Raw genomic sequence first — 23,313 nt, 5'->3', positions numbered from 1 at the left:
GCAGAACTTGACGCCTGCTGTCTCCCTGTTAGGTGGAAAAGAAAGTGTCAACTCTTTATACAGAAGACACTGCTCCAGTGAATAGAAATGACAGTGAATAGAAAAACAGAAGGTCCCAGGGAGTTGTACTTAGAAATGTGCAGCGTGACCACACGTTCATTCACAAACACATTTGTATAGCTTCTGCCTTGCAGAGAGTAGCAGTACTGTATATGCTGTCTCCATGTGTGCAAACGTCCCCAAAATACCAGGAAATACGTAACCTTCTCCCTGGTCTGTGACCCTTTTCCTTCCTGGGAGTTGGGCCAAAGCACAGGATTACTTATTAATCAAATATCCCACACCCCAAGACTGCATGGGAGCCAAAAGGAAAAGTCTTCAGCCTTTTGTTTGCTGGAGACTAGCTGTGTGCGCAGTCCTGAAGTAGCCACTCACTTTGCACTTAGAAAGAAAATGCATCTCGACTTATTGTTTTTAAACTCCAAGCAGCAAGAAGGGGAACAAAGGTTAGAAAAGAACGAAATAGCTCGAGATGCAGAGAAAGATAAAAGGCGAATGATTTAAATTAAACATGAGGAAAACATTAAGGAGGCGAGGAAATAAAACAACCCAAGATCTAAACACACAACAAAGAAGAGATGTTTGATCCCAGAGTGAGTCATGTGGATAAATAATATAAAATGCTGTACGTGCTCTAAAGGGGGGGGGACCCCAACAACAGGGAAAATAGTTCCTTCCAGTCTCCATCGTGAGGCAACCGCAACTCATTCTGCTTCGTAAACTGACGAGTGGTAAATTCAGCTTTTAAACTGCCTACCTACTATCCAGTCTCTTAGAGTGGGTGTGGTGGCTTACATCCCTAACTCCTGAGCTTGGAGGCTGAGTCAGAAGGCTGGAAAGTTCAAGCCCAGCAGGATTAGAGGGAGAAAGAGAGAAGGGGCGGGGAGGAGGGTGGGGACGGAGACAAAGATGGCTGGTGGGTGGGGGGTGGGGTACGGGAGGGAAGTGGGGCTTGGGGATGGACAGATGACTCATCAGTTAAGAGCACTTGCTGCTCTGGCAGAGGACCCAGGTTGAGGTCTCAGCACCCCCATGGTGGCTCACAACCATCCATAACTCCAGTTCCAAGGAGTCTGATGCTATCTTCTGATCTCTGCAGGCACGCGTGTGGTAGACAAACAGACACTCAAGCAAAACACTCCTATGCGTACAATAAAGTAATCTAAAAAATGTCTTGTGTCTGTGTGTGCCCATATGAAAGACAGAGGACAATGCTGGGTGTCATTCTCAGGAGGTTTTCTTCCTCCTTTGAGACAGGATCGCTCTTTGGCCTGAAGCTCACTAACTAGGCTTGACTGGCTGGCCAGTGAGCTGCAGGGGAGCTCTTTTGTCCACTTCTTCAGTGCTGAATACAAATGTGCGCCCACACACCCAACTTTTTATGTGGGTGCCAAGGATCAAACTCAGGTCCCCCTGTTTACAAGGCAAACGCTTCACCCACTCAGCCATCTCCCCAGACTGTATCTCATGGCAAAATGTTGACTTCTTAAGAGTCATTTGAATACCTTTAAATATATCCAATTGATGTTTTCTTGCCTCCAAGTCAAAGTCTGTTTTCTGTTCTGTTTTGTTTTGTCTCATGGGGAGATATGGTTTGTTTTTAAGGCGGGGTCTCTTGATAGTAGCTGAGGATGGCCTTCGACCTTTGCCTCTCCTGCCTCCACCTCCCAAGTGCAGGAGTTATAGGCACTGCCATGCCCAGTTAAGTCAAAGCGTAATCACCCTTTCCTAAGAGTGCTTCTGAGGACCTGCTGGCTGTGGGCTTGCACACCAATGGGTCTGGCACTATTCAAGTGTCTGTGAAGTGACGCTGACAGGCCAGCAGGTATGCTGTGAAATTAAAAGTGTGTCACCAGAGAAACACAGCTAATGCTGGGCGCAGGAATGCTACAGATGGCAGAGGGACCCGAAAACAATGTGCAGTTCCTTTTCTATTCTGTGTCCCCCCATTGTGTTTTGAATAGACTGAATCACTGCCCAGCTCTGGGCCCCGTTTTCAAAGGCCCCATTGTAAGGGCTAAGCTTTCTCTGAGCACAGTGAAGGTCCTGTAGCAACCCTCCCATGAGTTTCCTGACTGGTATGATGAAAATCTTAACAGAATTGTAACATTGCTCCAGCCACAAGCAAGACTGCAAAATGACCAGGGCCTGCCATTGTGGGCCCCGGGGGTGGGACTTCTTATCTGAACACCCCACTATCTACTGCCCACATCATTCAGACTCACTGCCAAAGAAAGGGCAGGCTTTCTAGGACTCTAGGCGTTTGAAGAGAGAACCTGGACAGAGTGTCTGGGTTGGAGACAGTGGGAAAAGGGGGTTGGCAAAGAGGAGGGTTCCCACTCAGCAGTTTGGAAAGGGGGAGTTCTGGGGTTGAGCAGCAAGGGTCAAATGCCCCACATAAAGAATACGTCTATACCTGTTGGTTTTAACGGGAGGCACATAGACACACAGGAATTCACCATGGCAAGCGCTGTTCTGAGCTTTAGACATGGGAGCTCACTTAATTGTCTCAAGAAGGCACCTAGGGTGCAAAGTCATGGCATACCATGCCTCGGGTCAGCACTGTGTATGTGAACTTTCTCCACTCCTCTCCCCAGCTTTTTCATTGTACATTGTTTCATTGGGCACTGGATGCTCTGAGCCACATCCTAGGAACAAGGAGTGGTCAAGACATCTATGAGAGCGTTCTCTATGGACTTCAAGGATGCTTTTCCACCATAGGCCTAGGAAAGGCTGTATAGAATAGGAAGGAAATGGAAGCCAAGGATATGTGCACTGGCATGATGGCGCACACCTGTAATCTTAGCACTGGAGAAGTGGAGGCAGGAGCATCAAAAGTTCAAAGTCATCCTCAGCTATACAGTAATTTGGAAGCCAATCAGAGATAAATGAGACCCTTTCTTAAAGGACCAATGAGGGGCTGGAGAGATGGTTCAGCTGTTAAGAGCACCAACTGCTCTTCCAGAGGTCTTGAGTTCAAATCCCAGCAACCACATGGTGGCTCACAACCATCTGTAATGGGATCCGATGCCCTCTTCTGGTGTGTCTGAAGACAGCTAGTGTACTCACATAAAATAAATAAATTTTTTTTAAAGGGTAAATAAATAAAAAGGCAAGTCAAGCTGATTTGCTTCTCCATTCCCGCATTCGTTTATTGGTTCTTTCAGGCACCATGTCAGGAGCTAAGCACTGTTCTACAGACCATGTCTCTAGGGCTCCTGCTTTCATGGAGTTGTGTTCCCCTTGGAACTGAAGAAAATAAACAGAAAAACTAAATCATGTCATAACAGATACTGACGAATGCTACAGAGAAAAGATAGGAGTTGATGGAGTTGGAGGTTAAGGATTCTTTGAAGAACAGATTTTAGCAGTGCCACAATCAAACAGTGAGAAGGACTCCAGGGACAAGGAAAGCCACAGGGAGCAGCAAGATGGGGCTTCTCCTGAATGTTCAATTAGGAAACCTGAGCCAGCTTAGCAAAGCCAATGCAGTCAGTCTCTTGGCACACCTATCCTGCAGCTTTCTAAATGCCCAGGTCAGAGACTTAGTGTCAAATGCTTATCAGATCCCAAGCAGGGCAAAGTCAACACAATCATGACCAAAATGGGCCAACCCACTCCAACCCCAGAATACTAGTCCAGACCTTCAGAATGCCAAATGTCTGAGATCTGGTCAGTGAGCTAGCGCTCTCTCTCTCTCTCTCTCTCTCTCTCTCTCTCTCTCTCTCTCTCTCTCTCTCTCTCTCTTCTAGACCTGCTAAGTAAAGTGCTTGGCTTATAAACACGAGGAGGTTTATAAGCCAGGTGCATTCACCCAGACACAAAGTAGCCAGGCAGTGAGAGAGACACAAAGTAGCCAGGTAGTGGGGGCTCCCATCTTCAATCCCAGCACTCAGGAGGCCCAGGCAGGTAGATCTCTGTGTTTAAGGCCTGGTCTATAGGGCAAGTTCCAAGACAGCCAGGGCTACACAGAGAAACTTTGCCTCAAGAAAACCACAAAAAGAAAAGAAAAATTATGTTGAATGGGGAAAAATATGAAATAAGCCTGAAAGTCAGCAGGTGGTAAAGGAGATGAGAAACTGAAGTGAGTTCAAAAGCAGATACTGGATTCCCAGTAGAAATACCTCCTTCCTACACGGAGCAGACTACAGCTGCTCATTGCTGAAACTGAAAGTCTGTATAACACACAAAAGATATAAACTATTAAGCCTCTGACGTCACATCACATAGAATTCCAAGCAAGCATAAAAAAGACCTCAACAGTTACAGTGTCTGGGTCAGCATGATGGCTCAGTGGGCAAAGGCACTTGCTGTCTAGCCTGAGTTCCATTCCTGGAGCCACATTTATGGAGCAGGAGAACCAACCATACAGGTTGTCCTTTGACCTCTACACTTGTGCTGTAGCACATGAACCCCCTGTCCCTCCCTTCTTAAAAGGAATAAAATAAATGTAATTTTTAAAAAGAAGAATCCTAGCATTTGGGAGGCAGAGGCAGGCAGATCTCTGAGTTCAAGGCCAGCATGGTCTATAGAGTGAGTTCCAGAACAGCCAGGGCTACACAGAGAAACCGTGTCTTGAGATAAACAAATAGATAAATAGTAAATAGATAGAAAAAGGAGCAGAAGGAGGAGGGGGAGGGGGAGGGGCAGGAGCAGGAGTGGCTGAAGGAAGAGGAAGAGGAGAAAGTGGGGGGGGGTCGAAAGCAGGAGGAGCCACATTTGCATCTGACTTAGCAGAAGACCTGTCTACAGAGCCAATCATGCATCTGCTAATTACGTACTCGTTTTTTATCAATTACCCCCGATTATGTCAAACTGACGGCTACAATGGTATTTGAGGTGGTATGGATTCTGTAGAATGACCACGCCTCTTGGGAGTCACTTCGATGTTTGGATCTGCAGCACCAAATGCAGGTGCTTCTCCCTATCTGAATGGAATGAATTTGCACCCAAGTGCCCATTAAACTGTCCCCTCCCTGGAATCTCCCTGCCTCTTGTTCCAAATATGGGAAGCACAAGGACAGAGTGGCACTGCTTACTGCCTAACTATCCTACTGAGACACTTGCTAGCTGAACTTGGAAATTAATTCCTTTGACTAAAAAAGCACACCTATCCAGGGGATGCTAGTCTGGTTTGCCGCTCCACTCCACTTTCCAAATTCAGGGAGGCAGGTGGACTTTCTCAGGTCCCTTTGTCCTGTCTTGCCTACCCCTATACAGTGGTGTTTGGGCCCTTTCACACACACTGGGTTTCTCCTGCCTCTGGGGAAAGATGCTCTTCATGATTAGGCAGTGAAATTCACATGCAAAGCCCAGCTCTCTCGCCCTGGTTTCTTGCCACTAGCATAGTTGATAGTCTCAGGAAAGTCTGCCTCTGGTCCTAATGCTGCTACCCAGAGTGAATGTTCTGTGTCAATCTAGTCTGTGAGGACCTAAGGCACACACTGCCTCTTCACCAGCCACAGATTCCAAGGAATCTCCTTTCTATTCCCACATCATAGTCAGTTTATTTCTACTTCTTCTCTCTACCATCGGAAGCCATTCCAGGCTTATTTTGCCTCAACCCTGTGCCTGCCTTAGTCTAACAAAGACCCAAGCACATAAACAGCTTTGTAAATGTGTGTCCAATGAATTCATGATTGAGAAAAGAATCACTAAGGTTGAATCATCCCAGTGGGTTGCTGGGTGATCAGATCTGAGTTTAAGATCCCAAATAAGTCTAATCACCGAAGAGGGAGAAAGGCAGAAACAGATACTGCTGAGAAAGGAAGAAAGAGAGGGAGGCTCAGAAAAGAAACGAATAATTGTTTCACTTGCATTTGCTTGGACTTCTGAGAACCCCCTAAACAGAACAGCTAGGCTAGAAGATGGGATTTGTGCAAAAGAGATCAGAGCCGGGGTTAAATAGGAATAATAGAAGCCGTCAAGGAGGGCCAGGAAGGCATGGCTGAGTGCTTGGCACAGGAGACAGGAAGCAGGCGGCCGAGATGGAATCTCCATCAGAGGGTGCAGTCCAGGTCACACAGAAAAGCCACCCTCCTTCCAAAGGCAAGAACGGCTCAAGCTTTCTCACTCAGAGTCTCACTCAGCAAGCAGCCCACCAAGCCACCCCGCATGGTGTTATCACTGGTTTGGGGGGTGTACCTCTGTTTAGCTGCCTAGCCTGATAATAACCATGTTGCTGACTGTGGGGTTATTATTAGGCTGGGCTGTAAGTCTCTGTGTGTGCTCAACCTTGCTACCAGAAAACAAGAGAGGGCAGGAGGAGGGGACCCAAGCTAGCAGAGCTGCTAAGGCTGTTTTTCATCCCAGAGCCTGGGAGAAAACAAACAGCCCTGTAAGATCCCAATTTCTAAGCACACTTAAAGGTAGCAATTCCAGCCTAAATGCCTCTGGGCTTGGTAATGCTCCACCCTAGTGAAAGGGCAAAATTATCAAGGCACAGAGAGGCCAGAGGCATCCCGCTGTGGATGAAGGGTCCATGCCAGCTTCTAAGTAAAATGAGGGATTACAGTAATTCAGCCCAAAGCGATTTCCCGTTTTAACTGCTGTTTCCTGTTTTCCACACCGGGCCTCACAAGGATATTTAGAACCGAATGCAGGGTTCCCAGGCCGTTCCCTTCACTGGGGGACATTCTTCACCGTTCACTCATCACAGTGTTCAACATGGCAAATGGACTGTTTTCCTACTGGCCTCAATGTGTGGCCACCATAACTGCCACGGAGAGAATTCTTGGCTCTGTGGGACAGAGTTGAGCCAGTCTCTGGCACCATGAACTTCTTTCCCTGGACCCAACTGCCCTCCAAATGGGTCAGCAACCACCAGCCGGGTTGCCTGGACTTGGGAGAAGGGGTGTAGGACAAAAAGGGAATGGTTGCTCTCTCCGGTTGCTGGTGAAGTAACTAGCCAGTCCTCCTTCCTTCCCTCCTTTTTCTCCCTTGTTGGTTTTTATAGGCAGGATAAGGAAGGTAATCGGGGTTTTGTAACCTTTTATTTCGATACAATTTCTAGCTATAAAAAGCTACAAAAATATATAAAGACTCCTTACCCTCCATCCATTTGCAACACTTGCTTTCTCCTTCCCACTGTGGTTGTCCACCCTCCACCAGGGTTCCTCCGGGAGCATTTAAGAAGAAGACAGGGGGGTTGGGGATTTGGCTCAGAGGTAGAGCGCTTGCCTAGCAACTGCAAGGCCCTGGGTTCGGTCCCCAGCTCCAAAAAAAAAGAAAAGAAAAAAAAAAAAAAGACAGGGGCCAGAGAGATGGCTTAGCTGTTAAAGGCTAAGCTCCCAGCCCCAAAATATAAGATAGGCACATAATGACTCTTGTTCATTACCTACAATGTGTATCTACTAAAGAGGGTGTTTTCCCATAACTGCAGGTCAGGAAGAAACTTGGATGCACTTTCTTTTGTGCCTCTCCAGGGACTGGAATGGTGTCTGCCCCTAGCTCTGGATTATTAATGGGTTACATTTGGTTGTCAGACCTCTTTCATCTCCTTTCCTTTGTTACAGCTTTCCTTTGTCTTTTATGATTGTTGACATTTTTTTAAAGAATTCAGGCCAATTATTTTAGAGAGTTTCCCTCCCTCCCTGTTCGGTTTGTCTGATGTTTGTTCATAATTAGATTCGGTTCTTGTGATTTGGGCTAGAATTCTAGACAAGCAAGTGAGTGTCCTTCTCGGGGTGTCATGTAACATTAGTGGGTATTAATGGTGCTCATTCTTTGGACCTGTTTATATCCAAGCCTGTTTGCCTGAGGATTCATTTAGAACTTTTTCTGTTGTCATTGACAAGTGATGTGTGGGGAGATACTTGGAGACTACATAAATTTCCTCTACTTTAAACATCTACTGGCTCTTGATAAGATTAAAACTTAAAACCAGTTGGTCCCCATTTTGGAGGGATGCTTTCTTCCTGGCCCCAGAATTTTGCAGACAAGGAGGACTAAGTAACATCTAACTGGGCTTCCCAGAGTCATGGCCGCTGACTTCCTCAGAGACTGCTGGATCCCAGGGAGGGGAAGGATGCTGGACAGAGATGCTGTTCATCATCAAGGCTGCCTTCCACCTCCACAGGGCAGGAACAAGACGCTTTAGAAGCTGAAAACCAGAGCTATGAGTCAGGCTATGTCTTAATGCCAGACAGCTCTGTCCAAAGACAGAGGAAATCGGCTCAGACGATATGCAAAGCTATTCCATGCATGAGAGTAGACAGCTAGTCATTCAACATCGTCCACCCTTCCTCCACCCTGTTCCTCTCTGCCTCAGCTACCAAGCCTTTCAACAAGTACCTATTTAAAGTGTGGACGTGGAAGAAGTCTTTTGGGATTGGATTGTCTAAAGTCACGCAGGGATCAGGGGATGTGAATAAGGCAAGAGTGGAGAAGTGGAAGAATAGGCAATAGGGGGCCAACACCTGTCCCTAAGCCAGACTACGGAGTTGTCCCTCCAGGTGTGTACTCCAGCCATTCATGTTCCCACAGGGAAATGCTACCCCCAAATTCCTCAGGACTCATGAACACAAACAGCAATGGCAAGGCAACATTCTTTAATGACAGCATTCTTTAATGACTCTTTCAATTTTCCCCATTAACCACAGCCTGGTTTTCTTACCCATTCACTAACCCAGTCCTTTAATCCAGGCATCAACTTGTTCTGGATACTGTAATAGGCCCTGGGGATATAAGGTTTGTTTTTTTTTTTTTTTAAAAGACACAGAGGTGCACAAATTAATTACTTAAATCCGCATTTACAGTCCCATTGTGGTTTGTTAACACGAGATTCAATTCTTTCACAATATAAAAACACCAGAAGGAGCTGGTGACTTAATCAGGAAAGAGAATACAGACGTAATTCACACCAAGCTGTGAAATATTACCCGGGGTTGCCAGGTAAGCTGAGGAGCTGCTAGTCAACACACACACACACACACACACACACACACACACACACACACACACACACACACACACTTCACTGATCTTCCCAAGCAAGTAAACCCTAATCTGATGGCCCTGTTTTGAGAGTGCTCTCCCTAATTTCTGTGTTTTTCTTCATTCATTCCATTTAAATTAAGCTGACTAAAGCTTCTCTAACAAACTTTTTTTCCTTACTCTTAACAGTTTTATTCCAAAACTTCAATGCCCGGCTGCAAAATGGGGACATTTGATGTGAGCTCTAACATCTTCCTTTGACCCACAAGGGGTTTTAAATATCCTGCTTGGAACCTGGAACGCTCTAATGTAATGTAAGATCTTCATATTGAGCACTAAAACAGCAGTTTTCTAGAGACCAATTAGCCACTTGGTAAGGCATCTTCGGGAAAAGCGGCCAGTGTTAAATATCCCGGCCTCTCTCGGGTCTTCCTGAATCCCTTCTAGGCAAATCAACCGGTGTGTCCGGCTTAACCAGTCCCTGGACAAAGGCTCTGGGTGGAGAGGGGTTTCCTGTTCCCTAGACACTGGCTGCTTGGTGTTCACTGAAGGCCACAGATGCCTAATCCAACAAGGACCCTAGCACAAACTCTGAACCATCCACACTCATCACCAACTTCTCCAGCACCTATCCACCCTCCCTACTTCCCCAGCGTGCTCCCACACTCTCGGGTTTAGTCACAGGAGGAAGTGGCTCTGAAGTCCCCATGCTGTCATACTTTGAAATCTGGAAGTGGCCCAAATGCTGGAAAGGGGAGTTGAAGGAAGGCTGGCGACCAGGAGCTGCTCGGCTGAGGGAGGCACCTGAGCACCCCCTTCCAGCCAGCAGTCTTCCCACATTTTAATCTTAAAAGAAATTCCCAGGGGGCACTTGCTGCTCTTCCCAAAGGACTGAGTTTGGTTCCTAGCATCCATGTTAGATGGCTTCTGCCCTAGTTCCTGGAATCTGACGCCTTCTGGCCTTCAAGGGTACCTGCAATAATGTGTCACCCTACTGTGTGCATGTAAGTGCACATGCACAGATATGAATAAGAAAGAATAAATTCTTAAAAATAAAAAACCGGAGCTGGGGATTTAGCTCAGTGGTAGAGCGCTTACCTAGGAAGCGCAAGGCCCTGGGTTCGGTCCCCAGCTCCGAAAAAAAAGAACCAAAAAAAAAAAAAATAAATAAAAAAAATAAAAAACCCAGAAATCTCCAAATTTCCCATCTCAAGCCGGAAAACGGGTTTTGCAGAATTCTGGCAGAATAAGTCATGGGTCAATCTTTAAGAAGGTACCTACATCATAAGGTCAGCTTCATAAGGAGAAAAACGGCTTCTTTGGGGAAGGAGCGGTCTATATATTTTCTCATCAAGCTTTATTAGCAGGGCCAGCCTGTGAATCCTCAGGACTTAAATTCTTCCTTAGCTAACTGCACATGGGTTCAGGTTTGCTTAGCCTAGAAGTATATCTATCCTCTTGAGGGCGTGAGGTAGGGAGCGATTCAGACATTGACATTTTTTTTTTCTTTTTCTTTTTTCTTTTTTTCGGAGCTGGGAACCGAACCCAGGGCCTTGCACTTGCTAGGCAAGCGCTCTACCACTGAGCTAAATCCCCAACCCCAGACATTGACATTTTTATCTACATCTAAGCACTTGTAAATAGATTGTAATATAGCAACTTATGGCCACCAGTTAACTTTCTCAGGTCTGCCTGGCTGGGAAATGTCATCCCAGCCTTCCGGGAACAGGTAGTATCACGCTATTCCGGGCAGTACTGAAGGCTAGCCTTCTTTGAGAAGACTTTATTCCCTGGTTGGCTTAGCATGCATCTTATCACTGGGGGCTCTAGGTGAGTGTGTGTGTCCCTCCCTCCCCACCCCCAGCAGGGACTCCTGGGCTGTGAGTGGTAATTAAGAAGGCTTCTCTTGGGTGCTCCATAGTAAGTCAGTCAGTAACAGACACTTTCCTCGGTATTTGAAGCAGTCTTTTGGCTAAAATCCCAGTTCCTCCAAGACCTGGCAAAGAGAAGAGGCTTAAACTGGATCCTGGATGTGACCCTGAATTTGCACTCTGCCCTTTCCCAGGCATGTGGCTAGAGGAGTTACTGGACTCCTCTGCTGTGGGCAGCCCCTTTCCTTCCCCCCGGAACACTAGGGTGACGGTAATGCAGGGATAACCAGGGCTGCACAATGCCTTGGTTCTACAGTTTCCCTTCAGAACACTGAAGCCCAATAGAAATTTCATAGTAGCTGTTGAGGGAACAACCTTCTTCTATTTAGATGGTACAAAGTCAATCAGTAGGGACATTTGCCTCCATCCAGATGAATGTGACCCTGGTTTTTAAAGCAATTTTTTTTGGGGGGGTAGGTTCTGCTGAGACTGCCCTCTGTAGCTTCCTTAGCAGATACAGACAAGGATCAGCTTCTAAGCTCATAACACTCTCAGAGCTTAGGACTACGTGTAGGGCTGGCAAGATGGCTCAGAGGCCAAGCACTTGTTACACAATCCTAAAAACCCAAGCTCTACCTCCAGCACCCACACAGCAGTGCGCATCTGTCATCCGAGTACTCCTGTGGCAAGATCGGAGTTGGGGGAAGGTACAGGAGAATGACCAGAAGCTTCTGGTAAAGAAACCAGAGACACCTGCCTCAACAATGTGGAAGGAGACACCCAGGATCCTAAAAGTTGCCCTGACCTCTACATGCATGTCTGCATATGTGAGCTCTCTCTCTCTCTCTCTCTCTCTCTCTCTCTCTCTCTCTCTCTCTCTCTCTCTCTCTCTCTCATACATACACTCTTACCTCCTACATACTCATACATATACTCATACACACAAAATATTAATACTTTTTATAAAGAATGGATTGTGTGGCCCTGGGCTCCACCCCGGTGGTGGGGGACAACTTTCATTCCTTTTGTTGATCATTCTTCATAAATTTGTTGAGATCATGATTCAATTCATATATCAACTTACAAGTCAGGAAATTGAAATGTTCAGAGGCAAAGAAACGGTCCCAAGGTAACAAGGAGGTCTCCAAATGAATCCAGACTTAGAGAATAGAATCAACCCCCACTCTAAGACAAAACATCTCTCCAGCAAAGAACTCTGGGAGCACATGGGTGTCTGGCTGAGCTCGAGGCTGCTGTGCACTGCATAGGGGAGACCTCTCCAAGCATGGCCGAACCTCCTGGAGAATTTAGGTTGGGGCCCAGGGTCTCAGAAAGTAATGTTTGCTCTAGGTCTGTGATGTCAGAGAACAAGGTGTTTCTTTGGCTACAAGAGCTGGCAGAGAGGAAAGAGAGGCAATCCATGGGAATAAGCAGGGGCCTCGCCCATCTGATACATAAGGACATTCCTGGTGCTCTGTGGCATCTACAGGAAACTTGGTTTCGTCCTTGCTTAGACAAAATGATAAAAATGGCCTTCCTCTGTCTTCCGCTGCCAAGGCTTGAGTGACTTTGCCTGAGGACAGTGTTCTGTAAGTATCAGGTCAGCTTGAGCAACACAGTAGGCTGGCCCTGCCACTGGTTCAGGACGGCCTCCTCCTTTACTAGTGGCTTCTCAGACAAGAGTTGAGGAGAATCATTCTGTAACAATTTAAATGAGACCTCTGTTTAGTGAAACCCAAAACACAATCAGGTCTCAACTGCCCGCAGGCTCCCAGTGACACAAGCCTTGAGTCACAAGTCTTCTTGCGGTGACTAGCTCTTCCTCTCTTTAGATTTCCCTCCCCCTGCTCAGCTGGCTCCGGGGCACATGGAGGCTGACCTGTGCTTTGTACTTCCTTTCCTTGAGTCATGCTCTTTCGCTCCATTACGAGCACCTGGCTGCTGGAATTAAAAAGAAAAGAAAAGAAAAAAGAAAAAAAATCTCACCATTCTCAGACTCCCAAGCACCTAGGTGTGGTCCCAGTGACTTAACTGGGAAGGCGTGTCCTGAGTCTCAGGGTGTATCACAAAGGGAAGGACATGGACAGGCCTCCTTCTCCCTTGCTCAAATTAGAGGGTGGTGACCAGAGCTTCATCATGGGTCCACAAAGACAGGAGCCACACCCTAAGGCGGCAGGGCAGGAAATGGGAATCAGCCTGGACCCACATGACTTCAGAGTGCCAGCCACCAACCGAGGGTACCCAGAATGTCAAGTGGGAGAGAGATAAACACACAGCTCACTACAACCATGAACAGATTCCCAAATCCTCAGGATGAAACTTCCCAGTCAAATGTGATAAACTTAGGTCAACCCCCGCCCCCCAGGTCCTTCTGCAGAGCCTGGCTTCCCCAAATCTTTGCCTACTGTGTTTTGCATTGGTCGGTGATTCCAGTAAATGTATTATTTTTAGAGACTGGGTTTTGTTATGTAGCCCAGGGTGGCCTCCAACTCCCAATCCTACTTCATTCAACATGGTGATGGGATTACAGGCCTGGTTTAGTTTTTGCCATCTTGTTTGATGCTTTCCTAAGAGCCCAGAGCTCACCGATATGGCCCCAAAGTGACACTAAAGAAACGTCTGTTTTGAGGAGCACTTAAAGACTTAGCCAAGCATGACAGTGAAAACATACAATCCCAACACTGAGGGTTTGAGGGTGGGGTGGGTGTTGTGGGGTAAGGAGCAACCCCCTCAGGCTTGAGACCTTCTTAGCTAGATCCTGCTATCACACTAAGATAGACTGGAAACAAGGCTCGGTGTGCAAAGCGCCTACCTTGTAATCACAAGGGCCTGAGTTCAGTGCCCAGAGCCCAAGTGAGATAAAGCTAGGTGTGAAGTCTTGAGATTGTAATCTCAGGACGGGGGAGGCAGAGGCAGGTGCCCTGGTACTTGCAGGCCGGCCAGTGTAACCCGTTTAGTGAAAGATCCTGTCTAAAAAAAAAAAAAAAAAAAAAAAACTGCCCAAGGGATGACATCTGAGGTTATCCTCTTGCCTGCACACATATGCACACAAGAAAAGGCAAGCACCGTGACGCTACCACGTTCAACCTCAGTGCGGCTTCAGCTCACTCCTTCTTGGCCTCCCATGAAATAGTCACATCTGTAGACGGAAGAGAGCACTTAACCTGCCTGCCACTGCAACAAGGTTGTTGCATAGGTCGGCAGAGCCTCAAAAGTTAAATCTGTGATTGTGATGGGCTGTTCCCTCGAAGGGTATAAAATGCTTGATTTGTAAAAATGCTTTTCATTTATTTATTTTTTATTTTTGGTCATTGCTTCAGCGCGTGCCTTCCATTTGCAAAGACTTTACAAAGCAGTCCCTTGCTATAGCGAAGGACAGAAATGGGGGGTCATGTATCTGTTAATGGGGTTACTCATCTAAAACAACACAGAAAACCCTATAGGGGACCTTTGGGCTATTTCCCTGCTTTTCCTTTTCCTGGGTCTTTACCCTTGCAGCCTTAGCCTCTCTATGGAGTGACCTCAAAAGCCAGACTGCAAGTTTGGGGTTTGAGAGTGGGATGGAAGCCAGTAGAAGAGACAGGGGCAAAGAATCGCCTGCAGGAAGACGGAGGAAACAGCACGGTGCTGGTTCACCTTTACTGTCCGCTGGACCAGATGTGGAATCTCTCATTACAGATACCTGCACAGAGCTGTGGCTATGGCCAGGAATGTTCGAGATTAGATGAGAAGACTCACACTAAATGTGTGGTCCTACTTCATGGGCTGGGGAGAGCGAGTGGAGCACCAGCCTCCACCTCCCTCTGCTTCCTGACCTTGGATGTAGTGTGTTTCACACTCACCACCGAGGACTGTTCCCTCCCACCGTCAGCCAAGAAGAATTCTTTCTTCCTAAAGTTGCTCTTGCCCTGTATTTTTTCTCACAGCAACGAGAAAAGCAACTAACGAGACGAGACGAGACGAGAAAGGAGGAGGGAAGCGGAACAAGACCATTGGGCAAAAATGTAGGCCACTGCTTTCTAACAGCAAACTGAAACCATGTCCAGGAAGCTTCCAGAACAGCCTGGGCAGGGGCCAGTCTCCAGGCACCTCCAAGCGGCAATGGAGCACAGGTTTTTGGACCAGACACTCCAGCAGCTGTGTGAGTGCCTGAGGTCCTGGGAGGGCGAGAGAAAGCTGGAGTCCCTAGTGATGGACAGCAGCATCTGGGGGGATCAGCCAGTGTGGGAAAGGCAGAGCCACCCTTTCTGCCTTTCTCTGTTGACTCTGTTTCCCTGGCACCTTCAGCCTTGGGGTCTGCCTCCATTCTCCAGGGTCCTTCATTCAGGCCTTGGAGGTAGCAGCCGAGAGACCTGCTTCCAAACTGGTGGAAGGTGAATGCTGACACGGAGCTTGTCTGCTGTCCTACTTACTTTTCCTGTCCCTGTAAGAGAGGATCATGACCAAAAGCAACTCAGGGAGGAAAGGGGAAGCCAAGGCAGGAACCTGGGGCCAGAGATGAGCAGAGACCAGGGAGGAATGCAGCCTCCAGCACTGTTCTGATTCACATCTGGCTGCCTCTGTGATGTAGCCCTGGCCCACCTGCCTAGGTCTGGCATCATCCTCAGTGAGCTGGGTCCTCCTACACCAATCAACAAGCAAGAAAATGCCACGCAGCCGTTCTCACGGGCCAGTCTAATGGGGACCTGGGTTTGATTCCCAGCATCCACATGGTGGCTAACAACCATCTGTAACTCCAGTTCCAGGGAACCCAATGGCCTCTTCTAGCCTCCAAGGACACTGCTCCCACATGGCGCACAGACACCCATGCAGGCAAAATACCCACATATATAAAATAAAAAAGCAAATGTTCAAAAATGGGTTGGAGTGGTTAAAATAATCAGCCATCACATCCTCTGACGTCTACATGTGTGCCACGGCACATGTACACTGGCATTCATTCATAACAGTGTACACACACACCACACACACACACCACACACACACACACACACACACACACACACACACACACACACACACACACACGGGGGAGGGGTCTTCCAACCAGAAATTTTGAAATTCTTTTGTAGTTTATATAGATTCCATTCTGTTCAAAACCAGGGTCTCCAGACTGTATGCCAACAAAACAAGCCTGGCTGTCATTCACTAACACCCTCCCACCCAGAGTCCAACCCCCTTGTGTATCATGCAAGGCCTTCACAGGCCCCAGCCAACCTCCCTAAGCCCCCAATGCTTCACTCCTTGCACACTGACCTTGCGATCAAGAGACCAATTCTCATGCACAGCAAACAACGGGCAGAGTCTGAGAGCCCGAGAGTGGACCTGAGTGTCCATCACCATGACTCTGCTTCAGAAAAGTGCCAGAGTTTATCACAGCAGAAGCAGAAACTTGGTGTCTAGGCTCCCCACAGCAGCCGACAATCATCGTTGGTAAGACAGGAGCAATAACTCCTCACCCTGAATCTTCACCCACTCGATTACCGATTTATCAGCAACACCCTTCATCTTGTGCCAGGTTCAGAGAGGCAACCTATGCATGCAATAGGCCACATTGTTCCTTCAGATGAATCAGAGGTTGGTTACTGGACCCTGAGGAGGCCAAAGTCCATAGATGCTCAAACCCTTACTATAAAAGATGTACCGTTTGCATATAACCTGTGCACACCCTGCCGAATAACTTAAATCACCCCGGGATCACCGTCAGCATAAGTGTATACAGCTGCTGTCCTGTATCGTCTAGGGGACGGGGACAAGGAAAATGTCTACACATGTTTAATACAGATGCATTCTTGTTCCTGAATATTTTCAACTTTGAGCTCATTGACTGTGTCTTGTTGGGGCCTGATGAAACAGGTCTGTTTGCACTATCAAGTCTATGCCACGTGGTTGGGGAAGGTACTGGCATATATCACTCTACACATAACACAAGACAACAGATCCAACTCTAAGGTCTCGTTGAAATATGGAGAGAGTCCAGAGGAGGGAGAGGAGCTCTGCTGACAGATCAGGAAAGGTTTTGTGAGAGATGGGGACTTGGTATGAGCCTGGAACATGCAGATGACTTACTCAGCCAGATGGAGGAGTGGGGACTTTCCAACAACAGAAGGGTCCCCCATTGCTTCCGGGAAACAGCCCTGGCAGCCCAGTTCTTCTTAGGCTCTTTTGTCTCTGTAGTGGTGGGGACTGAACCCAGGGTGTCTCCCTTGCTAGACAGATTCTCTACCACTAACCTACATACCCCCAGTAATCAAGCACCAATCTCAATCATCGTAGCTCACCACAGGAGGCTTCTGCAACCTTGCTAGATAGAGTCATGGGTCCCACAGCTTAAAGAAAGATGAGGCTTAGGCCAAGCAACCTGGCCGATTCATCCATGTAGCTCTGATGCAGAGCGAAATGTGTGCACACACACTGCTCTAGTGGGAAAACATAGTTATATACATATTAGACACAGTAGATATTTTATTTTATTTGAATATTTTATATGTGTATGTCTGTGTACTACACATAGGCCTGGTGCCCACAGAAGAGGGCATCAGAACTCCTGGAACTGGAGTTCCAGATGGTTGTGAGCCTCCATATAGACGCTAAGACTCAAACCTGGATTGCAACAATAACAAATGCTCTTAATGGCCAAGCTCTGTCTCCAGCCCTAATTTTAATTTTTCATTTTTATTTATGTGTGTGTACAGGTGCCCAGAGGCCAGGAGAGGATGTCACATGCCCTGGAGCTGGAATTATAGGCAGATGTGAGTCACCCATTACGGGGGCTGGGAACTAGACTTCGATCTGCATGAACAGCATGTACTCCTGACTGTCAAATCCTCTCTCCATCCCTGGAGAAGCATATCATAAACTAACATGTAGCATTGATTCGCACCAAGAAAAAGTTGGAATATTCTCTAGCTGGAATCCATTCCACCGGGATCTTGAAGTAAGCTAAATGGTGGGAGACAGAGACACTGTGTCACTTGAATGCAATGAAGGAATTACTCATAGACATCTAAGGTCAAGAAAAGGCCATTGTCTAAGGAAGCAGTGGAGGGCCTGGGTTGTGGCTGGTGGGTAGCGTGTTTGCCCAGCATCCACAATGCCCTGGGTTCAATCTCCAGCACTACACAAAACTGGACACGGTAGCACACAACCGTGGTCCCAGCATTTGGGGAGCACAGGAAGGAGGCTCAGCCATACCTGGCCACCCTTGGCTACACAGCAAGTTTGAGGCCAGCCCAGACTACATGAGACCTTGTGTCTAAACAGTAACAACAAGAACAAAACAGGCTCTAATAGTGGTCCAATGGGACAAGAAATTCCATATCTTAGACATAAGTGATTTAGTCATTGTTACATAGGACACAGAAATAGGAATACAGGCACAGAAACTCCCCTTGTCACCATGTCACTTGTCAGGGACCATTGTGGAGATGGACTATGGATTTCCACACAGTAGGGGGAAGGTTTGTGTGGGGTGGTTTTTGTGCTTCTCGTTTGAGTGTGTGGGCACTTTCCTCACTGTTCCCACCCTTGCCAAACAAAGGCTGGCTGTCCTCTCACATGAGTTGGCCCCAGAGCCCCTCACTAAGTAAACCAGGACTTTCCGTTCAGCCCATGTATTCAGAAAGAGAAAATAGAAGGACTTTAGATGAACTAGAGGAAGGAGGGAGCAGGAAGCTCCTTGGAAGTTTAAAAGTAGGAACTGGGGATGGTATTTGTGGCTTGGGACTTTCTGCACCACATGAAATTACTAAGATGACTTAATTACTCCTGTGGATGTGGAACCTGACAGACACCAAAATGGCTGCGTCACACCCAGACAGACTGGGGCAAGCATCAGACAGGGAGGCCTTCAGCCCATCCAACCTGCTCTGCAAACCTCGCTAAATATACTGAGGTCTGTTTGACCTTTCCTCCTCAGTCTCCCTGGAGTGGACAGAGAGACACAGTATTGGAATTAGTAGTGTAGGCGTAGCCAGCGCTGGGCTGCAGAGGACCTAGGAATTAGAAAGTAAATGCGATGGGCTAGGGATGTGGATCAGTAGGTCAAGTGCTTACCAACCATGGCTTCTGTTCCAAGGGATGCACAGGTATTGCACTAGCAATTACCTAAAGTCACAATACATGGTGAGTAGAGGAAGGATTAGGAGTTTAGGGTCATCCTTAGCTACACAGTATTCCAAGGCAGCCTGGGCTACATGAGACCTTGTATAAAAGCACAGAACAAAACCAACAAAAAGGTAAGGATGTGCCTTAACTATTTTAAGCAGTGGTAGAGAGGACAATGAGAAAACAGAAGGAAGCCTTGGAAAGGGAAGAATATTGAATATTTGAATATTTGGGGTCACCCCTGAGATCCTTTTACATAGTGTCTCTGGGCACGCGGGACCTTTCCACACTCCAGGAAAACGCCCTACCCCTAAACCCTCAGTGTGTGATATATATATATATATATATATATATATATATATATACATATATACATATATACATATATATAGTATAATATATATATATACATACACATATTTTGTGTGTGTGTGTGTGTGTGTAGGATAGAGCATGTGAGAAGGTCAGAGGTCATTTTTGCAGGTGGAGTCTCTCCTTCCTCTCTGATTCAAGGCTGACCTCCTATTTTTTTCTGCTGCTCCATTGTGGAACTCAAACTTTCTCATGACAAACTATAACCCAGAGGTTACTCAGACACATTCGGGGGCCATTTGAAGTAGATTTTACACTGAGGCATCTGAGGCTCAAGATGTGCTGGTGCAATGGGTTTGTGGTGACTCCAAGAAGAGTCAATGAGTGACAACAGGAGAGAGCAAGATGAAGAGATCAGACTCCAAAGGAGGGGCTGAGGGAGGACCTCGGAGCCCAGAATGGTAGTTTCTCGCCATCACAAGCATTTAGTGCATTCAGGTCTGTGGCTAATAAAACCTGTCACAGGGCAGCTGTGGCATTCTCGGCTGAGGCCAAGTCACAAGTCACTCTGGACTGACACTGTACTAAGGATACTTGACCCTCGTAAAAGTCCTTGACAGCAGAAAGGGTGCCATTTTTTCCAACTGCCTTCGTAAGCTTCCTGACAGGACCCACTACAAAGAGAATAGGTTCTGCTCTCCAGCCTGGAGGCCAAGATGCTAATGAATTCATCCCCAAGTCTGCCAAAAATGGGGAAAAAGGGCGGGGCCACTCTCTTTCTCCTCAAAAGTATTACCAAAAGATGAGGAAAAGAGGGGAAAAAAGGCTAATGTTCTGATGGTCGATCACGTGACTGCAAGCCCTGCTTTCCCATCCACCCATCCCTCTTCTGATTGCTTCCTGCCAATACAGACTACGCTGATCATTATAACAGCTATTGAGTGCGGTGTGGACCACACTCTGAACTCCCCGATTCCTACAGCATAGTTCTCAGAGGATTCGTGCGGAGTCTGTCAGGCTGACCCCTTCCCATATTTCTATGAAAACTTTGTGCTTCATAAGGAAGATGTCACCCAGAGCAATCAACACACCAGACGTTGGAACTGGAAGTGGGAAATAAGCCAGGATATTAAAGCCTCCTAACTAATGCCCACGGACTTGTCAACTGCAGAGCCCAGTGAACAGCCTCGGGAGTGCCAGAACACTTCAGTGTGGAACTATAGTCTAGCTAGGACGCTTTCCCACCCCCACAACACACTCCGGTGAGAGGAAGGTTCACCTGATGGGTTTGTGTGGTCAAGAGAAAACACTACACACTCCATCCTGTGTCTCCACACACACCCCCACTTAACAAGGGTTGGATGTGACCTCTGTAAGAGGCTAGAGGAGGTGCTGGGGGCTGGGGCCCGGGGCTCAGTGTGTAAAATGCTTACCCAGCATGTGTGGGTGGCCCTGTTTCCAATGGTTGTGATAAAAACAAAGAGCTCAGGCTGGAGGGATGCCTCAATGGTTAAGAGTGGCTGTCCTTCAGGCAGACCTCCTCTTTGGCTCCCTGCATCCACAAGGTGGCTCACAACAATCTACCCAGTCCCAGGGGATCTAATATTATCATCTGGCTTCTGTGGGCACGGGCACCAGGCACACACATCGTGCATGGAGATGCATGCAGGCAAAAATCCGTATACATTTGAAATAAATTTTAAAAGTAGTTTAAAAAGGAAACCAACAACAGACCAGTGAGTAGGGTGCACAAGATGACCATGCAGGGGCTGCACAGACATACTAGGCTGCTAAGAGGGGCAGTGCTAGCGGTGTCAAAGTGCAGTTCCTGTCTGCCGATGCCCTGCCGGGGAAAGCAAACTGACTCACCAGGAGCCTAGGAGACTCGGAGAGGAAGGGATGCTGATGAGACATGGACTTTTCCTAGCTAGGTCTGTCCTGTGGGCTGATTCAGTCTTCACAGCTGACCTTGACCTTGGGAGGCAGGCACTCTGACTGGCACTGCTGTGCCACAGATGAGGAAACCTTGGATTTGCATCAAGTTCAGGATGAGTCTTAGACCCCCAGACCTTGTCTCAAAACAAAAACAAAAACAAAAACAAAAACAAAAAAAACAAAACCCAAAAAACCCCAAAAACCCAAAAACACTTTATTTGAAAAATAACAAAATCCCAAATTATTTGTAGATGCAAAGTGCAAACTTCTTTTAAAAATATTTATTTCGAGGGTGGAAAGACGGTTCTGATGGTATGAGTACTGCTACTTGAGTTCAATTCTCAGTACCCCCTCGGTGGCTCAAACAGTCAGCAAATCCAGGAGCTCCAACACCTTCCATTGGCCTCTGAAGGCATTGCACTCAAATGCTCACAGACAGACAGGCAGGTAAAAATAGCCAACACTTTTTTTGTAAACTCTCAAAGCGTTAAAATTTTTTTTATGTGTAAGAGTGCCTGCATACATGCATGCCTGGCGCTGGGGTAAGTCAAGAGAGGACATCAGATCCCCAGGAACTGGAGTTCTAAACTGTTGCAAGCCACCATGGGGTGCAGAGGAGCAAGCCGGGTCCTCCAAAAGAGCAACCAGTGCTCTTAACCTCAGAACAGGCTAGACCCAACTAGACCCAAGCCCAAACCTCTGAGCGTTGCTTCTGAAGCTCAAATCGCTTGCCTAGCAGCAGTGAGGTGGAAGTTGAGGGCCGAATGAGGGGGAAAGGTTCGTGCTTACCTGGATGTCTTGAAAATATGGGTCTGCCTATGGGGAAGTGAAATCCAATCATGCGTAACCCAGATTTTGTTGCTTCCAAGAAGCACATTGGTTGTTTGGTCTTTGATATCCTCCCCCGCTCTCTGTCCCTCCCTCCTCTCTTTTTAAAATTTCATTTACGATGGTGTTCTGCCTCCATGTATGTCTGTGTGAGGATGTCGTATCTCCTAGCACTGGAATTATAGACAATTGCAAGCTGCCACGTGGGTGCTAGGACTTGAACCTGGGTCCTCTGGAAGAGCAAGCAGTGCTCTTAACCACTGGGGCCATCTCTCCAGTCCCATATTTTTCTTTCTTAATGATGTCTTAAAATCCGTGCTTTCACATTTTATGTCTTTTTAACTTCACATTAGGAGAAACTATTTCTGGGTTGCTGAGAGACAACTCAATGGGTAAAGACACTGGCTGCCATGACTGACAGGAAGGAGTCGGTCAGACACAACTGACTTTAACTACAAGTCCTACATGGGAAGAGAAGGCTCAACCAATAAGCAGGGAGGATGGCCTAAGATGGTGGCAGGAAGTGGGAGGTAAGTGCGCACACCTCTACGGTACGTATGACATTTGCACTGTTAGAAAACCCAGAGGAGACCCAGTCATATAAGTCCCAAGGCCAATAAAAAGAAAGTGGGTAGGGCTGGTAAGTGAGGAGCTACCTTTCGACAGGTTTAACAACTTAAATAAACTCATTTTTTTATTTAGTTAAAAGAGAAAGATCTCCAGATAACAGATGCAGGGGTGTTTGCGGGATAGCTGACAGTAAATTCTGGTAGTGTCTTAGTCAGAAGGTGTGAGGTGAGCCGCTCCATGCACACAGCTTCGGGGTGAAATGGCTTACACGGTACACCTCGGAGTTAGAGGGTATGAGTAACGCATACTTTTAAAAACTATTGTTTTATGTGTATGAATGTCTTAATGAATGTCTGTGCGCCACATCTGTGGCTGGTACTTCACAGGGTCCAGAAGAGAACACTGGATTGATTCCCTGAAACTGAAGTTAGAAATGGTTGTGAGCCACTATGGGGATGCTGGGAATCAAACCCAGGTCCTCTGAAAGAGTAGCCAGTGCTCTTGACGTCTCAGCCATCTTTTCCAGCCCGACTCTCATGCTTTAAAACAAGACATGGGTGGGAGAGATAGCTCAGTGGTGTCGAGGCAGTGATGGTTCATGTCTTTAATCCCAGGACTTGGGAGGCAGAGTCAGGCGGTTCTCTGAGTTCAAGGCCAGCCTGGTCGACAGAGTGAGTTTCAGGACAGCGATGGTTCA

General features: G+C 47.2%; 1 protein-coding gene and 1 long non-coding RNA gene across 3 annotated transcripts in view; both read right to left on the bottom strand.

Annotated features, from left to right (window-relative positions):
- The window catches only part of Myo1e (myosin IE), a 193,415-nt gene that overhangs the window by 130,611 nt on the left and 39,491 nt on the right, over nucleotides 1-23,313 (bottom strand).
- On the bottom strand, nucleotides 8,734-13,400 carry LOC148004232 (uncharacterized). The gene is made up of 2 exons (XR_015627816.1): nucleotides 10,180-13,400; nucleotides 8,734-10,060 (listed from the first exon to the last, which is right to left on the bottom strand). It is a non-coding gene; the product is annotated as an uncharacterized LOC148004232 (long non-coding RNA).

This window comes from Rattus norvegicus, chromosome 8 (genome assembly GCF_021556685.1).
Source record: "Rattus norvegicus strain SHRSP/BbbUtx chromosome 8, alternate assembly SHRSP_T2T, whole genome shotgun sequence".
Classification (NCBI taxonomy): Eukaryota; Metazoa; Chordata; class Mammalia; order Rodentia; family Muridae; genus Rattus; species Rattus norvegicus.
Note: the sequence above shows the minus strand (reverse complement) of the source record. Positions and strands in the feature narration are given on the sequence as shown.